Source organism: Euprymna scolopes, chromosome 3, assembly GCF_053919585.1.
Source record: "Euprymna scolopes isolate OS-2025 chromosome 3, ASM5391958v1, whole genome shotgun sequence".
In the NCBI taxonomy this organism is placed as follows: Eukaryota; Metazoa; Mollusca; class Cephalopoda; order Sepiida; family Sepiolidae; genus Euprymna; species Euprymna scolopes.
Genome location: NC_136484.1, coordinates 20,169,747 through 20,186,757, shown reverse-complemented (window position 1 = coordinate 20,186,757; position 17,011 = coordinate 20,169,747). Strand labels below are relative to the sequence as shown.

The 17,011-nt window shown below is 33.4% G+C and overlaps 1 protein-coding gene and 1 pseudogene across 2 annotated transcripts in view; both read left to right on the top strand.

The window, feature by feature from the left end:
* Nucleotides 1–17,011, top strand: part of LOC145253353 (uncharacterized) — a 692,561-nt gene that overhangs the window by 174,036 nt on the left and 501,514 nt on the right. The window lies entirely within an intron of this gene.
* On the top strand, nucleotides 15,415–15,640 carry LOC145264268 (U2 spliceosomal RNA; annotated as a pseudogene).

Sequence of the window (17,011 nt, the reverse complement as noted above, 5' to 3'; positions counted from 1 at the left end):
TTTCAAACTGAAGTGTTACTGACCAAAGGAAATGCTATTTAAAACTGAAATGTTACAGACCAAAAAATGCTCTTTCAAACTGAAGTGTTACAGACCAAAGAAAATGCTATTTCAAACTGAAGTGTTACAGACGAAAAAATGCTATTTTAAACTGAAGAAAATGTAATTTTAAACTAGAGAATGACCCCCCTCAAAAAAAAAAAAAAAAAACCACCGCTTGTGAAGTCGTTAATGAAATTCACAATTCTTTCTGCAATGCATCCATATTTGGCACAACTAAACTTCAATCTATGCTTCCTTGCGTTTGTTCACAAAGTTTCAGTGATGAATATTCAACATTTTTTGTTTTATTGCTATTCAATGATCAGTACATCTAGATACGAAATACAAAAATGTCAATAACTGACATAATCTTCTCTTTGCACTGTCCTGGTTTGGTCTGTGATAATCCTCTTCAGTTCAGAAACAGTTTTGGAATTGTTTTTTTAGATGTTATCTTTGAGATAATTCCACAGATAAAAATGGCTGAAAGTTTGTGAACAAGTTGTACATAGACCGAAGTTTATTTGTACCAAATACAGTTGGATTGCAAAAAGTATTCTGAAATTTATTAACGACTAGCGGGGGGGGGGGTACCCGGCGTTGCCCGGGTGTTTGTAGGTGTGTGTATGGGGGGGGATAAGTAATAACCCTGAAACGATGTTAAAAAAATCGGAAAAACCAAAAAAAAAAAAAAGAAAAAGCAGCGAAAAAAAAACCCGCTGTGTATATAGGGGGGGGGGAAGGAGTAAACTAAAGAATAAGCGAAGTAAAAAAAAATAAAGAAACGTTGCCCGCGTGTCTAAAGATGTAAAAGAAAAAAAAATAGTTTTGGTCGTGAGGCTGGATTGAACCCGGAACGCGGGAGTGAAACTAACTCCAACCACTTAACTGTCCAGGCCAAGAGTAAGAGAAATTAATTATAATGTTAACATAAGGCTTATAAAGCGAGTTAAAGAGGTTTAATTGACAGATAGCCACTAAATGAGGTCATCGCGGGAGCGTTACGAGATGACGTAGCAGTATTTTATTTTTTTTGTTTTACTTCACATTAGCGTTTATTAAATTACGTATTTCGTTTCCTGTCTAGACATCTCTCTCTCTATCTGTTTCTCTCTCTCTCTGTTTGCGTTTGTATCTCTCTCTCTCTCTCTCTCTCTCTCTCTCTCTCTCTCTCACTTCGTCTTCCTTACTCTAAAGACTGCTACTAAAAAAGAAAATGGCGTCTGGCTGTTTTTTTTTTGTAAAAACATCGATCGTTAATATTTTTTGTAAGCATATTTTTTTTTACTTCACATTTTTGGCTTGTTATTTTTCGTTTAACTATCGTATCTAACTATTTTGAATGTGCTAATAACTTTGGTAACGTTGCCATAGCGTAGAAATTCATAGTTTAGCGTGTGTAAGAGTTAAATTTTTTTTTACCGATAACAACCTGTTTTTTTTTAATTCAGACTGCCATTAGAGCTTGCTGACGTCAAGATCACGTGACATGACTCAGCGGATTTTAAATACAAGTTGCCCCAAAATAAACGGCCCCGTGTATACTTTATGTAGAAGAGTTGGCGCCCGTATTTTTTGGGGCAGTTATAAATCGATTTAAAAATATGTAATGTTTAACATTAAAATGTCACTTTTTTGGGGGACCACCCCCCTGCAGAAAATCGATCAGTTGACGCACTTCTGATGGTCCTTTGGGGCTAATTTTTCGATATTTGTCGTCCGGAGGGTGGGGCTTTAATATGATACCAAGTTTGTGAATTTTTGTTCCGTCGGTCAAAAGTTTTTAGCAGACACACAGACATAAATACATACATACATACATACATACATTTTCGCTTTTATATATATAGATTTCATGAATGTAATATTTTAGGAGTCATCCACTATAATAAGAGAACAAAGGAAGAGTTTATAAGGCATATATATGAAAGTGAAGGGCTGAGGATATATGTTGCATGAAGAGAAGTGATATAATGATACAGCGTATGTGTCATGTGAGTTTTAAAGATAGGCTTAAAACTGATGACTTCAGAGGAAGATTAAATTTGTGCAGAAGTATATGTGCAGAATAGAGGACTGTGGTATTGGTCACAAACCAAAAACAAAAAATGGTAGAAATGTTTGAATTAGTAGATGTAGAACAGTTGAGATAGCAAGGTCAATTCATAGAAAAAAACTAATGAAAATATAAGAGGAAGATATTAGGAATGGTTTTAGAGAAAGAGGGATAAATAAAGACCTGGTCAGAGATAGTGTCATATAATGGGACCCTATGCTAGTAAGTAGAGATTATGTTAACTAATATGGATTTCGTTGAAGGTTACATAGAACATGTCAGGATAACCTCCTGAAAAACGGAAATAGAGCCACTTGCAGCGAATGTGATTGAGGAGGGGATTCAAAGGTTAGCCACCTAGATAAAACACACTAGAAATGCGAGTGTCGAATGATATGACATAGAGATTATGTCATGTGTTCGGGGGAGAGAACTGACTGTCTAGCCAGTTGAAATCAGGAAGTGAAAGAGGCGACATATGTTTGAAAACGTAGAGAGAATCTAAGTGGATATTGCCTTGGGACTCTGCCAATACGTCGACCAACTTAAGATTAAGTTAAAAAAAAAAAAAAAAAACAAGTTAAAAAGTAATCAGAATTAGATTGGCCTCTCGTCCTATGAACGACCTCTCTCTAAATAAAAACTTTGAAAGTCTGCATTGTGTTTCATGTATAAGCAGATTCGTCTTGAGTTAAGCAGAAACAAGGGGTCATGACCCATACATAGAAAGCAACGGTTACAAAAAATGAAAGACCAGTGACCGCGCAAGTATGTAAAAATATTTTGTTTTGTTGATTGATTCTTGATCGCTTACTGGCGAAAACACATGTGCACTTTACGTGTTTACATGTGCGAACTGTTTATTTAACTTATGAAAACGTTACAATAGGTTAGATTGGATGTTAATTAATAAAAGCCATCCAACCCATGGCAGCATGAAAAATGGATGCTAAACAGAATATGTTCCAAATCTGCACATTTAGTGATGGATTTTTTTTTTTTTACAGAAGCATGTCAGACCGCCTGACAGACAAAGCCTATTAGGTAGATATGAGGACGCAAAAACAAAATAAATCAAATGATGATGAACAAAATATTGTATATCTTTTTACTTTTTTTTATATTCAATCGGTTTCTGCTTTTGGATAAATAATCCTTGGGGGGGAAATTGTTTTGCCAAGATGTTCTAATTTCTCAAATTGTTCAATTCTCAATCAGGTTCGAGGGTGTGGGTGTGGGTGTGGATTAGGTGTGGGCGTTAATTTAGCAGTGAGTGGGCGAATACGGGAAGGAAACGAGTGATGTTTATGCATCTTGAAGCAAACCTTTTGATCGATAACAGAAATATTCAGATATGATTTTGATGTATAATTATTTTGTAATATAAACATCTATTTATAACACCCAGAAGAGTGTATCTCTTCCCTTCCTCCTATCTCTCTCTCCCTCTCTCTCTCAATCTCTCTCCACACACACACACACACACACACACACACACACACACACACACACACACACACACACACACACACACACACACATATTTTATTACATTTTCACCCCAAATAAGGCACATTGCCACTTTGATGTAGGGGGCTACTACAAGGGACCTAAGTTGCAGGGGTACTATGTAGGGAGGGAGTTTAACAGCAAGATGTCTATTCACATTACACTTGAACTTCTGCATGTCAGTACAGTTGCGGAAGCAGGAAACCGGAAGAGAATTTCAAAGTCTAGCAGCTATTAGAGTAGAAGGCTTTAAGTTGAGTTTTTTTTTTTTATCGCACTTAAATTGATATTAAAAGACCGCATTTTCTATTTACAAATTATTAAAATGAACTTCTTGATATACTCAGTCATGGATATACGAGCGATTAAGTAAAGGTTTACTAATTTGTATATTCTTTGCAAAACGAACTATCCTTAATTAATTATTCACTTTTTATGATTTTTTTATTGGATGATTGGTTTCATTTAATTATTATACTCAGTTCTATTTATGCATATTTTCGACATTGTGTATAATTATGTGGCATTTAGAATGAAAAAATTCTACCATATGCACATGCATTTCTCTCTCTCTCTCTCTCTCTCTCTCTCTCTCTCTCTCTCTTCTCATCTGTGTGTGTGGAAAAGTTCTACAGACATGAATCTTTATATACAGGAGATTTGAATCTGTGGAACAAGTTCAATTTTTCTTAGTCGGTAAAATTAACTTCTAAAGGGTCAAAATTGAAAAAAAATGACCTTGATAAGAGTGAGTTAACTAAACCTGTTACTTCTGCACATGCACAAATATACAGTTATAGGTTAAAATCACTTACTTTTAACCATTTCTTATCCATCCATCCATTACTCAAACGGTAACAGCTTAGGCTGGAGTGCTAAATGTTTTGATTTCGATTCTAGCTGATGATACCCAAGTCATTTTTCTTTTAACTTTCGAAATCATTACTATATATTAGGTACAATATAATAATCAATAGAGGACTGCAACTATAATAATAAATACGAAATCTGCAAAAATTAAATATCATACTTAAGCATATTTTACGACCGGACAACGCTGGGTGGCCTTCTAATATATTAGTGGCCTAGCAAGGCCACAGGGGAGACAACCAAGCAAAAAATACCCTAAGCAAAATTCATCCCAAAGCAGCAAAACAGAAGTTGGCTTGCCATGACATTATATACACAAATGTAGGCAACTTTGGGCATATTGTATTAGTTTAAAAATATAGGTTCTTTTTTTACCAATCGTCATAAAATTTTAACCATAGAATAGTATTATAATCTTCAAAAAGCCTGCAAATTTTCATGAAGTTTCATCCCATAGAACTAAAGATATGAGCATTTCAATATTTAATTTGGTTACCAATATATATATATATATATATATATATATATATATATATATATATATATATATATATATATATATACTAGCAAAAGTACCCGTCGTTGACTGGGTTCAAAAACAGCCTACAGAAAATGGACTCTGATTTATGAAAGTATGATAGGTTATGAAAAGGAAGGGTTGTAAAGAGATAGCTTCGAATTTGGGGGTATCAAAACCAAAGCAAAATATGATGAAAGTAAAAATAAAATAGATAAACCCCATAATTTATTATACCATACCTGTTCACACTGAAACACTTATCACAATATTCTGTGGATCTATATTAAAAAACCTTGTTAAACTTTGTGACATATTTCCATTCTATGGGGGTCAGGCGCGAACGAACACCCAATAATTTTATTATACCATATTACTTCAAACTGAAAGATAATTATCAAAGTATACTTACGCAGATAGATATGAAAAGTCTTTATTAAAGTTTATGCCTATTTCCATTCTATGGAGGCCAGGTGCGAACGCAGACCCCACAATTTTATTATACCATCCCTATTTAAGTTAAAACATACTTATCAAAGTATTATAATGTACATCTATATGAAAAACACTTGTAAACGTTTTTTTTTTAATTTTTAAATTTTTTATTTCCATACTTTGTGGACCAGCTGCGTACGCAGGCCCCACAATTTTAATGAATCATCATTATACCAGATCAAACATACCCATTCCTGATCTTTGATACATCTCTTCTATCATTATATGTGATCAGTTTTCTATAATAGTCAACCATATAGGAGCCTATTCGTGACCAGACACACAGTGTGTGTTTGGTGTGTGGTCACGAATAGGCTCCTATATGGTTGACTATTTAAAAAAACTGATTACATACAATGATAGAAGATGTATCGAGGATCAGGAATGGGTATGTTTGATCTGGCAGAATGGTGGTTCATAAAAATTGTGGGGTCTGCGTTTGCAACTGACTCCCAAAGTATGGTAATAAAAAAAAAAATACGTTTACAAGGGTTTTTGATATAGATGTACACAAGAATACTTTGATAAGTATGTTTCAACTTAAATAGGAATGGTATAATAAAATTGTGGGGTCTACGTTCGCGCCTGTACTCCATGGAAATATGGCACAAACTTTAAGAAAGACTTTTCATATCTATTTGTGTAAGTATACTTTGATAATTATGTTTCAGTTTGAAGAAATATGGTATAATAAATTATTGGGTGTTCGTTTGCGCATGACCTCCATAGAATATAAATATGTCACAAGGTTTAACAAGGTTTTTTAAAGGGGGTGAGTGTCCACAATAACACCTTAACTGTAATCTTAATTCACGTTAGCTTTTATTTATTTTTTTTAGTTGAATCATATTGTGTCGAATAAATTCACCTCATAAATTCACGTTCTTATTAAAGTGAAAGCCAAAAAAAAAAAGTCAGAACTTTAGACAATTCTCGACACAAATTTTGCATAACTCTATTTTTTTTTCCTTCTCCACTGGCACGTGGCACTCTTTCAAAAATAGATAAATAATAAAAAAATAAGAACGTTACTTGTTATCGTGTCAAAAGAAGGAAAAAAAATCCTGCTCACGTGATTACGTGTCGTTTTAAAAACATTTACATAACCTTTTTATTTTTATTTATATGTCTCTTTAAGCTTTTTTTTGTCAGTGTCCTAGAAGGAATTCAGTTGATTACAACCCTTTCTGCGTGTTCTTTACATTACAATAGTACAGCCCTGAATCGGACGGTGCAATACTACACCGTTCAATACTGTAAAACTGAAACGAAGCTGTTCTGCTTGAAAATTTTTTTTTTACAAACTACTTAAAAATACAAACCAATGAACTTTTCTACCATAAAAGTAACTTTTATTGACTATGGTAACATTTATTTCTTATATATTTATATTAGTATATATATAACATTTTCTCTTTGTAAGAAGGAAACATCATTTTGTTGGTCACTCTTGGCTACGAATGGAAACAAAGTTGATATAAAAAAATATATTTTCGCGAAAATTATCTTTACTTTCATCATATTTTGCTTAGGGTAAAATTTTTGAGTATCAAAACCTACCTCTTTACAACTCCCTCCTTTTCATAACCTATCATACTTTCATCAATCACAGTCCATTTTCTGTAGGCTGTTTTTGAACCCAGTCAATGACGGGTACTTCTGCTAGTATATATATATATATATATCACCTTTTTGGCAATTTTATAAGTTCCAAATCTCAGCAACTATTGATCAGAATTTTACAAATGAAGGCTCGTTGGAAAGGTATGACCTGAATTGTGTAGTGGGCTATGTGACATTTGCCCTTAAGATTGCACATCAAGGGAATCATCCATCATTCAGAACCTAATTTTGGCACTTTTTACAGCTATAAAACGTTTCAATCATAGTTATTTGTTTTCCAAGTTTTGCATATGAATTACAAAATGTGTGATATTTCCCCAAAACATCTGGCTTTGATGCAGGAGAAACTACAACTTTCTTCTATGGTTCAAATGATCTGAAATAATAGCAAGGGGAGACTTGATTCCAAATATTTCTCATATGTTATATCTCCTTTCTTTAGTTTTCATACATAAAGTAAACTTCACAGTGTATAAGGATTATTTGATACTGGAGATATTCATAACCGAACCCTATATCCAAAAGAGAGGAGATATAACATATGAGAAATATTTGGAATCAAGTCTCCCCTTGCTGTTATTTCAGATTATCTGAAACTATAGCAGCAAGTTTTAGTCTCCTCTCCACAAGGCCAAAGGTTTTAGGGGAGAAACATATATATATATATATATATATATATATATATATATATATATATATATATATATATATATATATATATATATAATGTGTGTTATTGTATATGTATACATGTATGTATATATATGTATATGCGTGTGTGTATGTATGTACATGTATGTGTGCATTTGTGTGTCTGTATGTATGTATATGTATGTGTATGTGTGTATATATATATATATATATATATGTATATGTATGTGTGTATATATGTATATATAGTTTTTTTTTTTTAAGTTTTTAACTTTTTAATTTTGAATTTATTTATTTTCATTTTATTTATTTATTTTTTTTAATATAATAGACGCTCCATTTCATAAACTGAGCCATTTATTTGTTCCTCTGACTCGTGTTTCTTAATTTAATTCTGGGACTTTCACGTGCATATTTAAGTTGACCTAATTATTAACGCTAACTTTCGTGCTTTTTGTCTGGGTCAGTTGACCTTGCTTTTCAAATTTAAGCTTTCACCGTTTTCCGTTTTTTGGGGGTTTTTTTTTTAAACTTTAATTTACTTGATTCCTCCGGCCTTGGCAGACGTGTTTTAAATATTCTCTCCAGTGCTTTTTCTGTGCACATTTGAACTTTTCTTTTAATGATTTGGAACTCATTCCATTTGTGATTTTTTCCAAGGAATTCTGCCTTTTGGATCATTTTGGAACTTACATTACCTGTTGGATTGGAAATTTTTAATTCGACCGTGTTTGGATTTTACCATTCTTGGATTTATTACCCTTCACCGGACTATCCATTCATGTGAAATCTTTTTATCATTTTTCTTTTACCTCCTATTCCCCTTACCTCACCCTTTTTTTTAACCAAGTAAGATCTGTGACTTACTTGTAGTTTCATTAAATACTTTTACATGCAAAATCCAATCCCACATTTTGCTAATTCCTGCCCTCTGATGAAAAGGAGAGTATTTCTTCAAAACTCCGCGGATTAAGGACTATCCACTTATCTTGTGCTTCCTTTTTAAAATTAAATATGTTTTTAACTCTTTTTCAAGATGTCTTTTAACATGTTTTATTAATCATTTGTTCATATATATATATATATATATATATATATATATATATATATATATATATATATATATATAGTAAGTTAGAAAAACATATATGCCAATTAAGCCACACAGAATATTCCAGGTTTCATCCACACTAGGATACGTCAGGCTTATGCAAAGAGTTGTTGTAGCCTCGTGTTTTTATATACACATATTCTATTGAATTTTTAGTTAGACAATCAGCTTCCTAGTTTCCACAGCTCCCTTCCTAATCTGCCAATGGGCAGGCACTTACAGAACAAAGGCTCAGTTGACCTTATGTGCGTGCTTTTTTAGCAGGGAGTGTAGATATGAACTATTTTAAACCTATATGTAGTTAAATGTGTTGTTTTTGTTGTTGTTTTCTTTTAGTATTATGTTAGGTTATATATATATACATATACATATACACATGCATATATATATATATATATATATATATATATATATATATATATATATATATATATACATCTATATCCTAGTGTGGATGAAATGCGGAATATTATGCGTAGCTTAATTTCCATATATATTTTTCTAACTTACTATCTAGCTCTACCTATGTATTGAGCACTGTTGAAGTAAATACTTAGTTTACACATAAAATTATACTTTCGTATATTAATTTATGTGATTAAATGAAGTAGTCACACATATATGTATACATACATACATATATATATATATATATATATATATATATATATATATATAATGATTATTATGCACATATATTACCTCATAATTGCAGATCTACAGCAGATGTGCTTACAGTTATATCTCATAGGATTAGCAAATCTCTCGACGGAGGCAACCTTTTTAGGGCAATTGCTCTTGACATATCAAAGGCCTTTGATAGGGTATGGCATAAAGGTTTACTTCATAAGATCTCTAGCTATGGTATAGCTGGAAATGTCTTCTCAATTATTAAATCATTTCTTTCTGATAGGTTCATAAGAGTAGTAGTTGAGGGGCAAAAATCAGAAGCCCACAGTATTAATGCCGGTGTCCCTCAGGGGTCCATCCTGGGCCCAACTCTTTTCCTGATCTACATTAATGATCTTCCAAATCACATCCTTACATCATTTGTAGACATTTATGCTGACGACACTACCATTTATGGTAGTACATCTAAGACAGTAAACGACCAAGTTCTCTCCAATTCTCTCTCCTCTGATCTTGAGAATGTAGTACAATGGGGAAAGGAGTGGCTGGTTACTTTTAATGCATCTAAAACCAAGCTCCTCTCTTTACATCATCAACATTCTGATCCACATCTGGCATCAATTGAAATGAATGGCTCTCGTCTTCAAGAGGCCTCAATTTTGACAAGCTTCTTGGATTGACCATTACTCCTGATCTTAAATGGAACACGTACATCAAATCTGTTGCCAAGGCCGCTGGAAAAATGGTGGGATCTTTCTATCGATCCAGTAGATATCTCACTGCTGATGCAATTCTCTATCTATATAAGAGCCAGGTACGTCCAAGGATGGAATACTGTTGCCACATCTGAGCAGGAGCTGCTAGAAAAGACTTGGCCTGCCTTGATAGAGTTCAAAATAGACTTCGTAGCCTCGTAGGAGATGTCCTTTTCTCTTCCTTGCAACCTCTATCTCACAGAAGAGATGTTGCGAGTTTGTCTCTGATGTATCGTTATTTTCATGGAAAGTGTTCGACTGAGCTTCAATCTATGGTCCCCCCTCGCAAAACTTTCACAAGAAACACTCGTCTAGCTGTAAACACTATCAATAATTCCCCCCACTCTTTATCTGTGCCTAAACCTAAACGTAGATTCCATGAACAAAGCTTTTTTATTAGAACTGCACGCCTGTGGAATTGTCTTCCGTTTTCCTGCTTTCCGGCTGACTACAATATGGTTGTCTTCAAGTCTAACGTAAATAAGTTCTTGATGAGCCATTCCATATAAGTTATCAAATTTAACAAATTTTCATTACTAATGATTATTATATTGTCCAATTTCTACTGTACATTCTTTAACCCTTATCCTTGAGTTGCCTCTTTGACCTTGAAAATGAGTTGATACCTATGAAAAAAAAAAAAAAAAGAAAAAATCCAATGTGAACAAGTTCTAATTGAATCGTCCCCCTAAGTAATCCAAGTTTCAAAATTCCCACTGTTTACTATGCTAAAATCACAATGACTAATGTATACCTATTAACCCTTATCCTTGAGTGGCCTCTGGGCCTTGATAAGTGGTGACACCCTTGTAAAAAAAAAAAAAAAAAAAAAAACTTTAAATCAGTGGTTGTAGTGGTGGAAATCCACTAGTTTGTGCTCAGGTTGTGGAAAGGGATTTGAGATCAACTCAGTTATCTTTTGTGGTACTTGTAAGCAAGAAGTGGAACCGAATTACAGGTAGTAGATTGAGAAATGGTAAACAGTTTGTGTTCAAAAAGCGTTAGCAATAGAGTCAAGTGAGAACTCAAATTTTTTAATTGAAAGCCAAGTTTAATTTCAGAAAAGTTTCCAATGGGTAGCTTATCTATATAAGTAATTGAGATGAAAAAGATTTTTCAGTGGGTAGCTGATCTGAATAAGTCTTGGATTTTTAAATTTTGCTGGCAAAGAGCAAAGAGCAAGGACCTTTCTCGTGTGGACACAAACAATTATGTGCAGGAATTTAAAAATATTTTTATGGAGCAATTCTGGCTTCTGATTGGTTGCTAAAAGAACGTGGCTTTTTTTGATTGGTCAGTTCCTATCGCCAATGTCTAATAAGTAGAACCTTTCAATTTTCTTTAAACATACCCTCATTGTATAAAAACTATTGCCAAAGTACTTTTGGATGACGAGGCTATTGAGGTTGTTCATAGGTTTTTTTACCTTGGTGATACTCTGGAAGGACAGGGAGGGGCTGGTGCTGGTGTGATTGCAGAAGTTAGAAATGGATGGAATAAGTTCAGGAAATTTCTATCATTACTAATCAGCAAATGTTTACCACGGAAAGAGTCTAGCAGGTAGTGTAATGATGTATGGAAATGAGACTTGGCCACTGAGGGTTAAGGATATGCGTTGCATGGAGAGAAATGATGTGAGAATTATATTATGGATGTGTCATGTGAGTCTTAAAGACAGGCTTAGATTTGATAACCACAGAGGAAGATTAAATCTGAACATGAAGGACAAATGTGTGCAAAACAGGAGACTTTGTTGGTTTGGTCACACTGAAAGAATGGATAAGAATGTTTTAGTTAGTAGATGTAGAACAGTTGAGGTAGCAGGGTCAGTTGACAAAATAAGTTTGGAGAGAAAGTGATAAGGGTGAATTAGAGAGAAAGAGGGATAAAGATCTGGCAAGAGATGAGTTACTATTTCTGAATTTTTTAGATGAGGATCGGTTATTCATATTATTTGGATTCCTTGGACTACTGCTCTCATCTTGAGTTCTATTTTCACAACGTTTTGGTTGATATAACTCCCGACCTTCTTCAGGTGTATCTTATTGAACTCGGGTATCTTTCTGTCAAACTTGAAGAATCTGCACTGAACCCTTTATTTAATCCATGGAGGGAAACTGTATGAAAATAATACTCAAGGTGAGAACAGTAATTTGGAGGATCTAAATACAAAGCAATGAGTTAGTTTGAGGAAAATATAGAAGGCTTACCGTAAAAATGTGTTTGTGTCTGACTGTTGTGCAGGTTGAGGAGGAAAAACGAAAAGATCCAAGATGCTGACCGTGGTCTTTTAATGCCCATGGTCTTGAACAGTTCTTAAAAAATTGCGTCCCACAGTGTTCCATTGGCGGGCAGTTCTAAGAAAGAAGCATTCAGACCTGTGTAGAGTAAACATCATCGTGCGACTCAGACTTTTTCCGATGGAAATCAATTTTTAAAAGCTGTTCAACACATGTCAACTTGTAAAAAAGACTATAAACTGATGATAATGATGCTGCTGCTGATGATGATGATTTTGCCTGAGCGAATTTATTTATTTGTTGAATAGTGAAAATTTCTACATTAAACTTTATTTTTTATTTGATATCTTTTATTTTTCATTTTCTATTTCTAAAAGTATTTCATTCTTTCTTTCCTCCTGCACCATTTTCTGGTATTTTTGTTCTTCTTTACTTTTTAGATGTGTCCACTCTTTTTTTTTTTTTTTGGTAGAGTGGTTGTTTGGTTGGGTTTTTTTTAAACAACGTATCAACCCTTTTCGGGTTATTTAATGCTGAATCCAGTAATTTTAGAAAAGTTTTATGCTTCAAGTTCTTTATATCTTCAAATATTTATTCATAGTGTTTGGTTTGGTTTGGTTGTTTTGTAGAGGAAATTGTTTTCTATTTAAAAAAAAAAAAAAAAATTTTACCGTGCAGAACATGATTGAATTTTGCAAAAAAGGGAAGGAAAAAACAATAGCATTAATGTTTGGCCAGCATCTTCAGACAGCCTGATCTGGTAGCACCAGATTGGTGGGGGTGATGAAATCATTCAAAATTAAACGTACTTGCTGTTACGACTACAACAACACTGACTGACTTTTTTCAAGGCCACTTTCTGCCGTGGAACCTCTCTTAGTCAAACAGAAATCGATCTTCCATAGATTGATTGATTTATGATTTCTCCGATTAAGACACCATTTGAAAATGATTATTCTTGTTAACTGAATTACGTTCCATTTTCTTTTTTTTTCTTTTCACACTTATATCACCTCTTCCACCCCATCCCAACTCACATATCTCTCTTTCATTTTTTTTTTTTTTTTTTTTTTTACTTTTACCTATTTAAGCTTTTTTTTAAATATATATATCTATACTAATGAGTCAACAACATTTTGCAACTGGATGATCGACATTCGATTTAACGTTCGTCTTACATGGCACGTGTTTGGTAGCTTTAAGAAATTGACTTCCAAATGAACCTTTTTTTGTTTTTACTCTTCTTCACCTCAAACAAGGCAAGGGGTTACTATGTCGGATGGTGTCTAACAAGGGACTGTGGAGACTTGAGCAACGAGATGTTTGTTTACATTACATTTACACTTTTGCATCAAAGCAAAGATTAATAAGACACAAGAAAACAGCAAACGTAGACGCTCTGAATAAAGAGACGAAATAATAAACTACATAATAAGCGAATGCAGCAAACTAGCTCAAAATGAATGCAAGAACAGACACAACCAGTTGAGGAAGGCAATACACTGGGAATTATGCAAACAACTGCATCTTGAATACTAAGACAAATGGTACAAACACAAGGCAGCAGTAATACTTGAAGACAGAAATCCCAAAATGTTATGGAACATGGATATACAACTGCAACAAAAGTAAAACAAAAACGTTAAGAAACAGCACATGCAATGCAGGAAACTGAAGATGTATCGTCGTAAGTTACCCCTCCTCTAAAAAATAATAGTGTTGGCATCAACTGGCATCCCACCAAATAGTGAAGGGTTAAAGAGAATGGAAAGACTGAAGAGAAAAAGCACTAACCAGACTTCCACTAAATGAGTGCAAAGATGACTGGGACCCCATGAGGGGGGGAGGGTCCAAAAGTAATGCCTCCTATTAGGTACAATATAATATTCAATAGAGAATTGGCTTTGGAATAACAAATACAAAATCTGCAATATCAAATATATTTAAGTGTCGAAATATTGATTTATAACAAATAAATGCTTGTTTGTGTTACAAAATGTTGCGTTGTAATTTGGCTTATAAACGTATATCATACGTATTTCATTTTGATATTTAAGCATCACCTGCTAGTAAGATAATATATTGAATAAGTTTAAAGAAAAGTGAAATGTTTATTTGCTAGAATCTGAACCACTTTTGATAGATTTGGGGCTCATTATATGATGATTACTTGTTTTGCTTCTCATTAAGAAATTATAGCAAAAAAAAAAAAAAAATTGCCAACTTTTCATGTTTTCTTTTATTCTATTCACAAGAGCAACAATTTCTGCGAACATTTTCAATTTTTTTTCTTCCCGTTTTTGTTTTCCTGAAAGCATTCTTCTACCTTTGTATAAACCCTGTTTATTTCCTTAGAAACTTGAATTATGCTATTTAGTTCAGTCTGATACAAGAGATAGAGGAAACAACAAAAGGCAATAATTGAATATCTAAAATCTGAAATCGATCTGTCATTGACGATGTCAATGTTTGGTCCGCACAGACCACAATAAACAGTCTTGGACTTTTTATCATGCGAGGGGAGGGTTCCGAAAGTAATGTCTCCTATTTTTATTTCAACCGAATGGATAAGAGGGGATTGCAAATTGCATTGTTATGATGACTGAACGTATGCATTCATGAGCTGAAAGTTTTATCTCTGTGTTGCAGATATTGACAGTGTGAGACTCTGAGAAAGCAATCCATGTTATGGATGTGTGGCCATGCGTCAAAAATGCGTCATTGAATTCCTGGTAAAAGTCCACTGAGAAGGTTGATGACTATGTAGAAAAATAAATTCTAGAGCACAAAAGGTCGTTCGTTTTAATGGTGCCATTCCCGTCTGAGTAGCTCTTCAACTTTTCGAGTTAAAATAATAGAAGGCTTTAACTTTTGGAACGACTTTCATATTTACACTAGTTTCTCCCTACAATTACCTCCCTTATTGGCCTTTTGGCCAAGATCAAAGTGTAGTATCTGTTCTTCAGATGCTGCACTTCCATTTCTAGTTCTCTTTCGGTGAAGGAGCAGTCCTTCACGACTGAGACAATTTTTTTTATTTTTGTACCTTTTCTCCACGTTAAAAAACGACCCTGGTGTCTAACTCTGTCCCGTGGGGAGGCATTGTAAATAGGTACAATTACTTCCCTTATCATTCCTCTTATATTCGTGTCGTCTGCCTTTTTGTGACGTCATCCACTTCAAAGAAATAGATTTTATGCATGATGACAAGCGCGTAACATCATTAAAGTTCATAAATTAATCAATAAACCAATAAACCAATAAACCAGCCGTTCAGTCAACCTTTTGCTGAGGATCGTTGGGAATTTATTTAAGCATCATAATTTGCATTCTTAATGCTATTACATCTGTATTTCAAGAACTCTTTATACAAAATTTGCAATTTTGTATAATATTTTTAACAAAGAATTATTTATTAGTAGTAATAGTGATAATAGTAGTACAATTGTAATCCCCCCCCATGACAAACCTTCTTATGCCGTGCTTGAATTATAGTAAAATTTAGTGAAATTTTGTTCATTAAAGTTTAAACCAAAAGTGTTTATTATTATTATTATTATTATTATTATTATTATTATTATTATTATTATTATTACTTGCTGACGACTTGGCGTTGCTCGATCTACAATATGCTAAAACATTTTAATTTATGCAGATTGCATATATGTATTATTATAGAATTCTCTATTCATCATTATATTTTACAACTAATTTGCAAAAAACAAAAAATAAAATAAAATAATAAATAATAATGATAATGTCGTTCATCAAATTTCATCTGTGTTTGTTTACACTATCATGTCACCTGATATTTGGGCTTTACAATGAATGCTATGGAAAAGTCACATCTGATTCATGTTTAGCTTTTAAATATGCAAACGAAGAAACGATTTGCGGCGATTTTAAATGGTACCTCTTTATCGTAAATTGAACAATTAAATTAATAAGAAAAATTTAAATAAAATGGTCTCGTACACCTGGACTTGAACAGGGGGATAATTTGATCGGTAGACAAATACTCTACCACTGATCTATATCTCCAGATGACAATAAATCTGTTTTTTGTTTTTTAAGCAGAAATGATTTATTGAGATTTTATTATTTCCATTAGTCGGTGTAATGTAAAATATTCCCCTTTAAAAATTATTCTTTTATCTATGAGAGAGAAAGACTATTTTTAAAATCGGATGTTTTTCGATTTTTGATACTTATCGAATGAATTTCTGTACAAAACACATTTAAGAACACTGCCAGACATATAAATTACCTTTGTGTGAAATTTGCAAAAGATAGGCTCAGCCGTTTCGGAACCTATGAGGAAGGAACTCATACACACAAAGTGATTTTTATATAATAGTAGAGATTATTATTATTGCTATTATTCACTAGGAGTTCTCACATAGGCCGTCATCAGAGACATCAATCCGTGGTGTTTCTTAGTCTGGATGACAACAAGTCTCCCCAGATATTCAGTACTCTCCACCTCTTTCGATAACCTTAGCAAATGTATTT